This window comes from Cervus canadensis, chromosome 6 (genome assembly GCF_019320065.1).
Source record: "Cervus canadensis isolate Bull #8, Minnesota chromosome 6, ASM1932006v1, whole genome shotgun sequence".
NCBI lineage: Eukaryota > Metazoa > Chordata > Mammalia > Artiodactyla > Cervidae > Cervus > Cervus canadensis.
Genome location: NC_057391.1, coordinates 32,510,287 through 32,525,592, shown reverse-complemented (window position 1 = coordinate 32,525,592; position 15,306 = coordinate 32,510,287).

The window sequence follows — 15,306 nt, the reverse complement described above, 5'->3', positions numbered from 1 at the left end:
CTTCTACACTTTTTTCGGTGAGGGGGAGGGGGACAGGTGATGCTTTTAGGAGAGAAGGCCCTGTGCCCCTCTCCGAAGAATTAAAGCCAATCAGATCATTTTCTGGGTCTTTTCTGAAACTCACCCTCTACCTTAGAGGCAGAGTCCCAGCTGCATTGTGCAAAAGCAAACGATATGCAGAAGGAGACAGCTTGGGCCTCTCCTAAGGAGATTTGCTACAGAAAAACCCAGCTGCTGCTACAGCTGGACAGATCCTAGGGAAAGGTGGCCAGCTCTGGAGAGGTCATGGTTCAGAAATAGCTGCTTGAAGTTAATGAAATTCTACAATATGGGAAATCTGTGCTTCCAAGTTAAAAAAAAAAAAAATAGATGACAGACTAAAAAGCTAGGTCCTTTAAGTGGGGGAAGAGAATTAGAAGATTGGGATTGACACATATATGTAAAATAAATAACTAATGAGAACATAACTGTATAGCACAGGGAACTCTAAGTGAGTTCTGGTGACCTGACTGGTAAGGAAGTCCAGAAGGGAGGAGATAAATGTATATGCGGGGCTTTCCCGGTGACTTGGTGGTTAAGAATCTGCCTTCAATGAAGGAGATGCAGCAGGAGCCATGTGTTTGACCCCAGAGTCGAGACGAACCCCTGGAGAAAGGAAAGGCAACCCACAACAGTATTCTTGCCTGGGAAATGCCATGGACAGAGGAGCCTGGAGGGCTACAGTTCATAGAGTCACAAAGAATCAGATATGACTTAGCAACTAAACAACAGATGGCCGATTCATTTTGCTGTACAGTAGAAACCATCACAACATTGTCAAGCAAATACATTTCAATAAAAATTAATTTTAAAAAAATTTTAAAGGGACATAAAATATTGACAAAGCATAAGTAACCTTCAAGTCCCAGTTTTAATCATGTAGTGAAGCCAAGAGAACTGTGTTTATGGTAAAACAGCATCCACATGACCGTGTGAGTAACAGCCCCACTAGCTGATGCCAAAGCAGAAAAACCATCCTGGGTGGAAGATGGGCCACTGGCTAGGAGGCAGGCTGCACAGAGACAAACATGTCCCTTCCTCCTGCCACTTGTCCTAAAGAGACCCTCAGAGCAGTCCAGCTTGGAGTGCTGCAAAGCATCACTACCCCTTTTCAACTTCTAGCTGTTCAATTAGTCTTCAGTAAATTGAAAGAGGGCAGAGTTTGGTCAAGGTTTTATGCCCACACCTCTAGAAAAATTCACAGAGCTTGACCAGAAAGCAGTGTTGCTGCCTAAATGATAAAGGGATAATTCTAATTTAAAAGGGCAAACTGTCAGGGGACTGAACACCTCAGGGCTTATCCACAAGAGCTAAGGCCTTTTATTACTAGATTTATATATCCCCATACCACCCAGATCAAAAGTGAGTGAAAGTCATTTCCACATAATGACTCTCTAGTAGTCTATGGATAATGAGTTTGTTTTCTTCATCCATCTCTCATTAGAAAGGGATTGACCCCTTTACAAACACAGGACGGAGTGACTAAACCTTACATAAAGGTTTTAAGAAGAAAGAGCTGGGCAGAATTTCCCAGAGCTACCAGGAAAGCAGATTCTATCCTCATCTTCACTGGCTGGGTCTGGTAAACTTAACCTTGACACGCCTCCATTTCTGAAAATGTAAAACGGAGACTCCCTAACAGCCCAACTACAACCAAGAGTCTTTGTCAGGTTAATGATGTTGGTATCCACTGTAAGAAAAATGTACAAAGAAAGAATCTACAGCTAAATTTTTCTCTTGTTCTCTGGCCATTGCCAAGTCTGTTAAAAACAATGATTCAGTAAGAAAAAGAAAGCAAAAGTTTGTTTCCAAGGGTCAGCAATAGTATCCTTATATGTTCAGTGGACTTTCAGTGTTGAGGTGGCTATTAATCCACCCTTATGGTACCCAAGTGGCTAACCCACAACTCTAAACTCTTCTGATGAGGTGAGTCCACCAGGGCCAAATAACCTTGTCTAGATGCCTCCCAAGAGGAGCAGATGAGGAGGTTGATGAACTATATCCATTCTTCTGTCTCCTTATTTAGAGTATAGCTTCGGATTGCTTGTTTGTTACTTCAGTACTAAGTAGCAGCAGAAGTCAAGGCAAGATTTAACAAAGTACAAGTCATCATTCTCCCCAACCTGAAACCCAAACCAAAGTTCGTCATTAGGCCTAGCTCACCAAGTCCAAACAACATGTACAGTGCCAAAGCTATGAGAACAAGTTTGTTCCATACTAAGACCCGCCTGACACAGCAGATCTCCTACACATTAAGATCACCCGGGGAGCTCTTAAAATCTAGATGCCTAGGCAACATCCTAATTAAGTCACAATGCCAAGTGCGTGCTTGCATGCTAACTTGCTTTAGTTGTATCCAACTCTGTGTAACTCTATGAACTGTAGTCCGCCAGGCTCCTCTGTCCATGGGGACTCTCCAGGCAACTAGTGTAGGTTGCCATGCCCTCCTCCAGGTGATCTTCCTGATCCAGGGATCGAACCCGTATCCCCTGCACTGCAGGCAATTCTTTACCACTGAGCCACTCGGGAAGCCCCCAGAATTCCAAGAGAGTGTCATTATTTTTTTGTTTGGTTTGGTTTGGTTTGGTTTGGTTTTTTTTGTTGTTGTTGTTTTTATCATTATTTTTCAAGTCTCATTAGGTGATTCCAAAGTGCATTCAAGGTTGAGAACTACTGCAGAATACCTTTCCATCCCCCTCGATGAGTTTAGTCCTGAAAAGTGAAAGTGAAACTGTTAAGTCACTCAGTTGTTCTGATTCTCTGCAATCCCATGGACTGTAGCTCACTAGCCTTTTCTGTCCATGGAATTCTCCAGGCAAGGGTACTGAAGTGAGTTGCCACTGGAATGAATTTCCTACTCCGGGGATCTTCCCAATCCAGGGATTGAATCCAGTCTCCTATATTACAGGCAGATTCTTTACCAACTGTGCCTCTAGGTAAGACTAGTTTAATCCTTGGATGACCAATTTATTCACAGCTTTCTCAGTTTTAGCAATAAAAGTGCCACATCCCAGAATCCCTTCAGTCCCAAACAAACCAAGACAGTTGATCATTCCAATGCTGAATGCAATTTTTCAACACTTACCTTTTAGCCTTATCAAAAAGAAGTCATTTTTTTATGCTTCTTACACTTGCTACTGAGGAATCATCTCAAAACAAAATCCACTATTTCTCATTTTCTCCATATATGCTCTTTATTCTACATCTCATTTCCTATCCAAAGTATTCTGAATAAAATATCTAAGACCCAGGGGACATTGACTCACAAGCAACAGAAATTACCTGAAAAAGTTAAAAATGGATTTCAGTAAAATTTATTAAAAGTCTACTATATGCCATGCAGTTTCAAAGTTGTGGATCAAAGATGAATAAGAGAAGTTGACATTCAAAGAGTTCACAATCCACTAGCACTGTAACAGCCTAGGGAGAAAAAGGAGAGAGTCAAGGGAACAGAAAGAATATAAAGGAGTAGATCGAAAAGTAGGCCAGAAGAAGAAACTTGTAGATTTTGTAGGTTTGTAGATTTTAACTTTGAACTTTAACCTTTATAGGAAAACATAATGCATATCTGCTCAAAATAAAAATGTAATGCCAGAAGAACAAAGACACTTCCAGATGTAATTTTAAAGAGCTATTTCTTCATGTGTCATTTCAAAAAACATTTTAGTTCCAAATTTTAAAAATCAGGGCAGATGAGCTGATTCAAAACCACTTAAAGTTCCTAGAAAATCCAAGGTCAATGACCATAATAAAGCCCAGAATACGTCCAACTAAAGGAAGCTATTTGGCTAGCAGCTTGCCTCCCTTTTGAAATTTGACCTCATTATACTATTAATAACCCTGTCTTAAGAAAAGCAAAAATTAAAAATGGTGCATATGGTGCAAGGCACATTGAATAAGACATGAAAACAGTGAAGAGAAAAGGTAGTCATAGAACTGTATAAGAATATAAAATACAGACCTCTCTAAATAAGATCAAAAATCAAAAAGAATTGGATAAGAATTTCAACATTCTTTCAAAACATTTTCAGCCACCAGACAGACTTCATATGGTTGATTTTGGATAGGTTCAAATCTTATTTTTATAAATCTCCAGAAAAGGCAATTATTTTATTCTATTTTAAAATCTAATCAGAAAGTCTAGTCTAAACAGCTCTCTCTTTTCCCTATTTTCATTTCACTTCAGAAAAAGAAAAATGAATAATTAATCATCACATCAGGCTTAAAAGATACCTAAGAATATTTAAGCTCTATTTCTTTTTTTATTTTTTACTGAGAAGTGTGTAAAAGTGGATAAAAGCGAAATTAGCTCAGCTTAAACAAAAAGCATTTCTGGGGAAGGGTTCTAGGAGTGTGGGGAGCTGGCCTGTACCAACGTGCAATGGCAGAGTGCTGAATTTTATGAGCTGCATGTGTCACATCGGCAGCTTGAAAACAGCCACATGGAAGTATTTACACCACAGAAACTGGCATTAGAAAACAGGACTGGTTAGTTAGTTAGGTAGCTGGTTGTTAAATATTTACCAGCACAATACCTCTTCTAACCCACCACCTATTTTTTTGAAATAAATAAAAGGTAAATTCTGGATCAGAAAAGTAAGAGTCTTGAGGATTACCATCAGTGAGATAGCCAAAGGAGCACAGAGATTGCAAATTGCTTCCCACCACAGTGATAGAATAGGAAAGAATTAAAAAGCTGCTCTCTATTTCAGCTCAAAATAGAGCCTCTTTAAAGAATAGGTGCACAAATAAGCCATAGTAGGAAAGAGGCTGACACTCTGGAGTCACACAGACCCCTCGCCCTCTCCACCTGGACCATCTCTACATAGTGCCATATGCGAGTCAGGTGGGGAGGACCAAATACCTGGTTAGTAAGGAGGACCTGACACCATCTATATGAGATCTACCCAGTTTCACAGGCCAGAATGTCTTTCCTTTCCACGGCCCCACAGTGATGCCCTTCGTGAAGTTTAAACACAAAGTTTGATTCCAAAGCTGTTTCTCTCCATCATACCAAAGTCATGCTGAGGAAGGGGAGGGGGGGTGGGGGGGAAATAGCAGCTTCTTGTTTCCCATTCTGAAGGTGATGGTCAAGGTAAGAGATTTTCTATTTTTCTTCATGCTTTGTAAGCACAAACACAAAATTACTGGGAGTCCTGACCTGTAGGTTTCTGTTTATGTTTTTCTGCAAACGTTTTGAAATATCAGTTTCCTCTTTCTTTCCCCAGCATATGCTTTATGTGTCCAGTGCTTCCCTCCTCACCTTTCACATCCCTTTTTGTGACAGTCTAAAGTAAAGGTGCAACCAGGTGACCCTTCATTGATTTAGCAATGCTTCCCCAGGCTTGGAGAGGTGGAAAAATGTCCCCTATCCCTTTCAAGGCATAACGGTAGAAAATCAAGTTTTACAAAAGGCTGGCAGACTCTGCCCCTGGGAGTACATCCCTTAGCCTGCTTAGGGCTCTGCGACCCTGGGCTGACTGCTCCCACACAGCAGTTATGGATGCCTCATAATCCCAACCAGGCTCTGACACTACACATCAGGCCACTAGTCTCCCGCCTGCATGGATGCCCACCTGAAACCTTCTCTGGCTCTGACACCCACACTGGGCTACCCTATCAAGAGATCGCCTTTCTTACCTCACGCATGCTCTGAAGTCTCTGGAGTTTTTGGCTTCCTTTAAATTCCTCACATCTGGAATCATTTCTTTCTCCCCATCCCACCACCCCCCACCCCAACAGAACAAATTGCTAAATGTTCCTATGCTCTATAGAAAGAAAATAGGGAAGGAAGGAAAAAAGGAAGGTGGGAGAGAGGAAAAAGAAAGAGGAAGGAAGGAAATGTCCAGCAACATTTTCTGCCACAAACCTCCTCACGCTCATAAAACTAAACTTTTTTCCTTCTACTGCCTTTTCGTGTCCCTGGACTGACAACATTATTCAGCTGTGGCAACACCCATCAACACTGCAGCCACACACCATTTGCAATTTCAGTATCTCTTAACAGTTTACTCTTCTCCCAAGATATTTTTAAGGGAAAAAGAAAAGATTAAAATTTTTGCACTGCAGCAGCCCTGGGAATTTTAAACTCTGACAGGAACATTCACAACATTAAGCTTGCTTGCAAACAAACAAAAAAAAACTCTGTTTCCCCAGAGCCCATTAAAAAATAATAACTTCTTTTTAAAAAAGAAAAAACAAAGCATCACAGAATCAGATGTCACTAAAAATATTTCATTAATTTGAATGGTACACTGGGCTCCAACCACTTCCCTTCCTGGGATGACACTGATAACTTGATACCAAAAGTGGAGAAGGAATGAATGAACCCACCCTTTTCCCCAGGCAATGGCATACCTAATCTGGGAAAAGTGAAAGGAGAGGCAAGACAGAAACCAGCTAGAAAAACAGAATTTATAATAGGAAGAAGGCTTACCGGAAGCCATCCCCAGGGTGACTAAGCTATTAGAAAGCATAAGTGACACTGGACTTTTTGGGCAGCTGTAGACACTCATTTACATGTGAAGGTAAGCAATGACCAGCCAAAGGAGGTTTAATTAGCTTTGCTTTCAATTACTACTGTGATGCAATTAATTATCTCTGTCCCCCAAACCATTATCTTTTTTGCTTGATCTTCTGCTGATGGGATCTTACAAATGGTGGAGCAGCAAAACTTTTTAACGCTTTGTGTTTCCTCAGGACTTTCAAGCCCTCCAATTGAAAATGCCAGCATTAAGGACAGAGTGTCCCAAGTGGATTGCACAAATCCAGGGGGGTGGGGGACGGGGGTGTCAGGTGAGGCTCTGAAGTGCTAAAAAATATTAGGACTTCTATTTTTTAATATATTTTAATCCTTCAAAAGAAAGGAATAAGGATCTGCTAACATCTAACCTATGGATCAGCTCCAGCATCCTCTCTCCACACAGATGTCTGACTGCCAGGTCATCAGACGGCACCTCTCTAGGAGGAACATAAGAGAAGACAGCCCTGCCCCGGCTTACTCCTTACTTTTTAGCATCCTGCTCCATATTGCATTTTACATGTGCAATTCAGTGGACTCACAAGCTGTATCATCTAGTTAATCAAACTAATCCTTCACAAATGCTCTGATGGCTTTAAGATATTTCTGCAAAGAAACCAACTTACTAACAATGCAAGTAAAAACATAAGATGGCAAAAGCAAAGTCAACACTTCTCTGGCTTCCTGTATGAGCTCTTTCTCAGCTACTTACCTAATCTGTCCCTTCAAGGTAAATTAGATGCTTTAACAATAAGCAAGAAAGCAACTGCTTTTCAAAAGAAATTCATGTACAGAAAGACATTGTGAAAAAGAATGCTTGAAAATCTTTCCATCATTATATGATTTTGTTGAAGAAAATACTGTAAGCATATTGCTATAAACACTCTCCTCTCTGAAAACTGTTTTTAAATCTTCCAAATGGAGAGTTTCAGTGGGTTTTGAACACCTTTGTTCAAAACATTAAAATGCATTACCTTCAAATTAGTTTTGCAAAAACATCTGATTGAGATCACAGATGATGGAAATTCACTAGCTGTATTTCAATGAAAACTACTGCAAGATGAATTTGGGGCTGCAAATTGACTTACATGATGAAGTGAAGTCCATGATGAATTCCTCCTATTTGGGTGTTTTTGAGGAATATTTTTCAACCATGACAACAACTGAAAACCAAGTCTCAAACTTGAACTGGAAATACCTCTTCTAATTGCTTCATCACAAAGTTTTTTACAGATAATCTAAAAACTAATAAAACATATTCATTTTAAATAGTAACAATATTTTAATGACAGAAAAAATATTTTGTGACCATAAACAAACTAAATAAAATATCATTTAAGGTATTTATTTATATCATGTTTTTAAATTCCTTTAAGTGTATGTTTTATAATAAACATACATGACTATTCAAGTACATGTAAACAGTAAATAATATAAGTAGATTGTGGGTGAACGTTGAAAAATATTTCCCAGATAGAGGCACAAGATCCGACAAGCTTTGTGACCACTGGCCTACAATGGCTGCTGACTTGGTAAGAACTTATTTCCAACACATTATGGTGCTTGCTGTATATACCAAATAACAAAAGCACCTTGGCAGATAAGAGGACACTAAAAGCATATTCAGAGCAGTGCATCAATAAAGCTTCAATTAAGACAGGGATTCCCACGTGGCTCCAGTGGTAAAGAACCCACCTGCCAATGCAGAAGACAAGAGACACAGGTTCCATCCCTGGGTCAAGAAGATCCCCTGGAGGAGGACATGGCAACCCACTCCAATATTCTTGTCTGGAGAATCCCAGGGAGAGAGAAGCCTGGCAGGCCAGTCCTTGGGGTCACAAAGAATCGGACATGACTGAAGTGACAGCACACACACAAGATAAGACATACTAAAATACTGGCCACAGAACATAGGCTTTGAGTATTCATGCTCAGAATCACAACAGGAGGTCATGCTGTTTCCAGTCCTCTGTTTCAAATGCATTTAGAAACTCTGCTGCTGCTGCTGCTGCTGCTTAGTCGCTTCAGTCGTGTCCGACTCTGTGTGATCCCGTGGACTAAAGCCCTCCAGGCTCCTCTGTCCATGGAGATTCTCCAGGCAAGAAGACTGGAGTGGGTTGCCATGCCCTCCTCCAGGTGATCTTCCCAACCCAGGGACTGAACCCAGGTCTCCCACATTGCAGGTAGAATTTTTACTGCTTGAGCCACCAGGGAAGCCCTTAGACACTCTGAATATGTCTAATGTAAACTTTCAAGTCAAACGCTCCTACAGCCATTTAACTGCCCTCCACCCTGCAGTGAAATGTCACTTTCACAAGTGGCACCAAGATTTCTAATCATCAAAACACAATTATCATTATTGACAACATTTTTCTTAACTTCATTTGTCAAATCACATCACTTCAACACTCAGCCTGTGAGCTTTCCACGTCACAGCAAAAGCCTGGACTGTAGAAGGTCCTCTCCCATCTCACCCCTTGTCTGCCTGGTGGCTCAGTGGTTAAGAACCTGCCTGCTAATGCAGGAGATGTGGGTTCAATCCCTGAGTCAGGAAGATCCCCTGAAGAAGAAAATGGCAACCCCTCCAGAAAATCCCATGAACAGAAGAGTCTGATGGGCTATAGTCCATGGGGTTGCAAAAGAGGCAGACACAACTCAGCAATTAAACAACAACACACACACACTTGCTTTTTTATATTTAGCCACAAGGATGATTTCTGTGTTTTATTCATGCTATATCCCCAGTGCAGATACAACAGTATCTGGCCCATAGTATCATGTCTTTAAATAAGCATTCATCCTAAGAAGAAAACTGAAGCATTGTTTCAAAATACTCAAAAAGACAAGGAGCAATCACCTCCATTAACATGTATTTATTACTTTATTGTGTACTTACTATGTATATGGAAACTCTTTTTCTGATTTATTATTTTTGGTTGTGCTGGGTCTTTACTGCTGCACGTGGGTGGGGGCTACTCTTCTTTGCTGTCTGCAGGCTTCTCTTTGCGGTGGTTTCTCTTGTTGCAGAGCACAGCCTCAGTAGTTGTGGAACATGTGCTTAGTAGCTCCACAGCATGTGGGATCTTCCAGGACCAGGGATCAAACTGTGTCCCCTGCACTGGCAGGAGGATTCTTTAACCACTGGACCACTAGGGAAATCCTAAAGAACTCTTTTTGATTGCTTGAGGAAATAAAGATGAACAAAACACAACTCCCTCAAGAAATGTATGACCCAATGGGTGATATAAACACAAACAATTAAGTACAGAACAGACTACAGATGTTAAGCACCCTGGTGGTATGGTGAGGTAGGGGAGAGAGAACCCACTTCTCTCTGATCAAAGAGGGAAAGTCAGGGACATAGAATACTGGAGATGATGTTAGAGAATAAAATACTCTCTCAGAGGTAAAATAATGTCCATGCTTTAAACAAGTCACGCATTACATAATATGATTAATTTTTCTCAGTTTTTCCCTCTTTCCACTTCCCAGAGAGGTAAATAAAAAGGACTTATAAGTGTAGGAATTATTAGAATTTTAACAAAAGCTTTTTCATTCAGAAACAGAGAAATTTGACCCAGCAAAATGAGGGGACATTGTGGGGACATCAGAGGAGGATAAGTGTGAGCTAAAGCCACTGGGATGCACCCTGCTGAACAGGGAAAGACTGTGTTTGTTTGACTTTAACACCAACAGTTTCTTTCAGCAAATGCCACATTCCTGGCTGGTTGACGTTTCTTATGTCATTTTTGCACTTAAAGAAGATAACAAGGAAAAGTCAAAGTCCCATGAATCTCTCTTAATCTTTGATTCAAACATCACCTAGAGGATCAGGACATCAGATGGGATATCTTTCAGCCTTTTCCCCCACCAAGTACTCAAGTTCATTTAAAGCCAAATGGGAAGAAAAGATACGAATCCAGGATTACCAGATTTATACTTGCTAGTATTTTGATCTCCTTCTGTTATTATATATCTGTGATCACAGCACCTGCTGATGCAGAAGCGCCAAAAGACCAGGTTCAAGAGCTTTCGCAACTGTTTAGTTGCCGGACTAAAATAGGTATCTGGACAGAAGAGACTTCTGCTTCAAAGAGAAAGGCAAAATTATCTTCCATGTTGCTAAATATATATAACCTTCCAGCAACAGGGTAAGGGTGGGTCAGTGGGTACAGAGGACAGCAACCAACAGGCACTGTTAGGATTGCTGGGATGTATTAACGGGGATGTGTTCTTCACTGCCGACGGTTTAGATCAGATGGGGCATCAGAATGACTTCCCAGGAGCCCTAGTGGGCTTGTTTGCTTTCAACAGGACAAGCAGTGGTGTGATGATGAACAGGTTCTCAGAAGAGAGAACTCCAGCGTTATTTCCATATCAACTACAGAGATAGGGGTGACTGTAGGGACAGAAATATTTTAGTTTGAAACAGCATATGAACACAAAACTATCAGCCACAGAAAGGAACACATTTGAGTCAGTTCTAGTGAGGTGGAAGAACCTAGGGCCTGTTATACAGAGTGAAGTAAGTCAGAAAGAGAAAAATGTCATATATTAATGCATATATATGGAATCTAGAAAAAATGGTATTGATGAGCCTATTTGCAGGGCCAGGAATAAAGACACAGACAGAGAACAGACTTTGGACACAGTGGAGGAAGGGGGAAGGAGAGGGTCGAACACATCGAGAGAGTAGCACTCACATATATACACTACCGTGTGTAAAATAGACAGCTAGCAGGAAGCTGCTATATGGGCACGGGGAGCAACCTGCTCGGTGATGACCTAGAGGAGTGGGGTGGGGTGAGGGGTGGGGGGTGGGGGGAGGTTCAGGAGGGAGGGGACATATGTGACTTATGGCTGATTCACACTGTTGCATGGCAGAGGCCAACACAATATTGTAAAGCAATTATCCTCCAACTAAAAATATAAACAAATAAACAGCTGTTAATCACATATAAAATTATATTTCCCGCTTGAATAATTTTCTTAAGTATTTAGAATATGTAAAGCAATGAAGAAAAATGTCTTAGGAGTAAAGCTTTGATTCTATGACCAGGATCTTCATCAGTAGTCCTCAATGTCACATCTACTCAATGTCCTTCAGAAGAAGGGCAAGGAGAGACGCTATACAGACCACTACAGTGCCCAAAAGAAATTCATCTGGTTTGCCAAATGAAACCAGGCCTTTTGTAACAAAGCAGGTTACAAACCTGCCATTTGTAACCAGGCTCCTCTTTGTACTCTCTTACTGACTCACAGTCAATGACGAGTTTATTTCTCAGTTCAGGATGTCCTGTGGATAAAGGCTGATTTCCAGAGCTGAGTTGCATGTTTCACATGACACTCAAGGGGTTAATTATTAGGCAGGTAGCGTGCCTTTCATTTCCAGGAAAAGACAAACATCTCCCCCCAACAGTCCATGGGGATAATGAAAGGCAGACAAAAGATCTGATCTTCATTTCACTGTTGATGAAGTGAATATCCTGAATGGATATTCTATAACAGTCTAATGAGAGCACAGCTCACAGCGGAAATTTGAAATATTCTGAGTCCCTAGAGAAAAGGCGATTCAAACCTGCTGTTGTTTAGTTCCTTACTTCCAAGAGCTTTGATACCCTTTCTCCAAGGCTCTCCCCTACCACTCCTTTCTGATTGTGCATATAACTCAGTGCATAGTAGCAATTCCAGCCAAGCAGTTATTCTAGCTCCAAACAAGCATCAGAATTTGGCTTCTGTCCAGGAACAGTGTCAGTGAAAATATTTCCATTCAGGCTCTTTATCCTCTTGCCACCTCAGAGAAATGGCCTTGACACAACCCAAGGCCCAGACCATAGGAGATGCAGCACACAGACCCAAGTAGCTCATTCCTTAACTCATTCCAGTCTGAAAACCATACCTCAACCACACTTCAGAATCAAATGTGGGACACAACTCTCACAGAAATAAAGTCTGTAGCCCAAGGAAATACCACCATCCATTTTTTACTGAAATCCTTTATCAGCTAAGGTCTACTTTCTTTTAGGTTTACACAAATGTCTTTCAAATCCTACGGCCCATGACCCTATGCAACTATTATGGCTGACCTATTCCATAAGTAAATGAAGCTTTCTGACCTTCAAAACTGTCAATCCAAAAACTGTCATCAAAAGCTTTTTAAAAACCCCCAAAGTATATCTGAAAAGCAAAGCAATGCTTATTATCTCAGATTCCTCGACACTTCCCTTGGAGAAAATTCTCCCCTCTCATCACCCTTACCACTACCCTTTTCAAGTGCAAAACCCAAAGGCTAGCTCCTATTAAATTCCAAGTCTATGTTGCCGTTGTCGGTCAGTCAGTCGTGTCTGACTCTTTGTGACCTCATGGACTGCGGCATGCCAGGCCTCTCTCTGCCTCACCATCTCCTGAAGTTTGCCCAAGATCTATAAGTGGGGGGAGGGAGACCACACATTTTTATTGTTTAAAGCAAAACAGCACAAAAATTTTCTTCCATAAATGAAGTCATAGGAAAAGAAAGAAAACTTGAAACCAACAATATAACCCTCCCACTCAACCAAGATTTTTGTGAAAAGTCCATGATTTATAAGCAGTACACACATATCCCTGGTTCTCATCTACTGCCAGAGAAGCAAAAGGTATTTGAAGTTTCCTTAAGATATGATACCTGCTGGCCAGAGAGAAGAATTAACTATGAATAGCCAATAAATATTATTTTATGAACTTTAGGGCCCCAGGGCGACTTTATTTTACCAGTGAACTAGCTTTTTAAACAGGATGGATGAGTACATGAGCACATCAGAGATGCCATCCTATGGCCGTTAACTGTCTGTGCATCTTTCTCAGAGACAACAAGTAGGAAAATAAACTGCAGCCTGTAAGATGAAGCTATAAATGATGAAAATTAGTTTCATGTGTCACAATGAACTATGCCCTGTTATATCCCACCCCTGAAGACCAATAGCATCCTCTGTCTCTCTTTCTCTCTCTCTCACCTTCCTCTCTGAATATCTTTTCTCTGTGTCTCTGTCTGTGGAGGAAGAAGGCCGGAACATGGGAAGAATTCTTTCTCCTCTGTCTCCTTTAACCTGGTCTCTTTTCCCCTGTTTCTCTTCCTCCAGTATCTCTCCTCTCCCTGCCTCACTTTGGTATTTCCACTTGGGTTTTCTTGTTTTGCGGGGAGTAGTACTGATTTTACACTCCAGGAAATGAGAAGATACAGCTGGGCAAGGAGCTCCCTGGGACTGAATCACTATTGTTCCCAGTGGTTTTATCTTTCTTCTTTACAAGTCTCCTTGCTGCCCACAAAAGTGCCAAGCTCCTGATAAATGGGACAGCGAGGTGTCACATTTTTCCACTCTAAATGCAGAGTAAACTCTCACAACCTTGCTTCACTGAAAAATGAAACTATAACTACATGCAGGAGGGTCCTTAAAGAATTCCTTTCTAGGTTCAGCCCCAGAGTAGCTTCCACATGGCTAAACAAGAGCTTCAGAGGAAAAATATTTATTCTTATTAAATGATGTCCCACAAGACATCTTTGTTTCTACAGCTACCTGTTCCATGAATCCTAGTTACATCACTGACATTAGAACCCACACCTGCAATAAGGAGTATCTTGAGGGAGAAAGATGAGCAGCCCATCCCAATGAGCTCTGGATCCTCCAGACCTTTCCTTTCCATCCCCACTGGCTGGCACATTTTAAACAATAAATGTGTATTAGTAATGATGAAGCCTATATTTTATGGCCTCAAGTCCTGCCAAGACTGGAGTCCTGATCCATCCTTTATCCTCCCAGAATTTTATTAGTTCTTGAAAATAATACAAGTTTTCTTACAGGTTTCAATAAGCCACCACTATCCAGAATAAGAGCCTCCCTTTACAACTATATTATTTCACACCTGTAGTTCCTATTGCTCCAAACCAGGGGCTGGCAAAATATGGCTCAAGGGCCCTATCCACCCTACCACATAATTTTTTAAATTTCAGTGGCCATCATGCCTATTTGCTCACGTACTGTCTGTAGCTGCTTTTGCAGTGCAATGGCAGGGTTGAGTAGTTGCTGGAGACTATTTGAACCTTCACTGAAACAATCAGATATACCTGCTCTAATCAACAGAACATCTGATGATTATACCAAAAATTGTACCACTCACTGAATATTTACCATGAAAAGAAGCTAAATGATTTACACAGATCATCTCATTTAATTGTCACAACCACCTTATAAGTTATAAGCACTTTCATTACCATTGTTTTAAGAAAGAAACCACATACATCATATACCTATATCAAATCACCATGATATACACTTGAAATATCCTTTGATTTTATATGTCAATATAATTATACCTCAATAAAGTTGAAGTAAACAAACTGGCTATTTTATAAGAGGAGCCAGAGTCAAACCTAAAAAGACTGGCTAGAGAGTCCACACTAGTCACCACTTTTCCAAACTGTCTCTAGATTTGAGGATGTTAATGCTCTGGTAAGCAAGAGGCTGGACCTCAGGAGGATAGAGTGCAAAACAAAACAAAGAATGTTTGTTTTAATGAAGAAAGTAGGACCAAAGAATGAGAAAGTATTTGTGTTCATCAAGACAAGAGCTGAAACAGCAAACTACAAACTCTTACCCACTTCAAACTTTAAACCACTTTCATAGATTTCCAGCATGAAATCCAGGAAAGAAAGAACAACTAGCTAGGCACTGAATAAATGTGTGATGAATGGATGGGTGGATGGATAGATG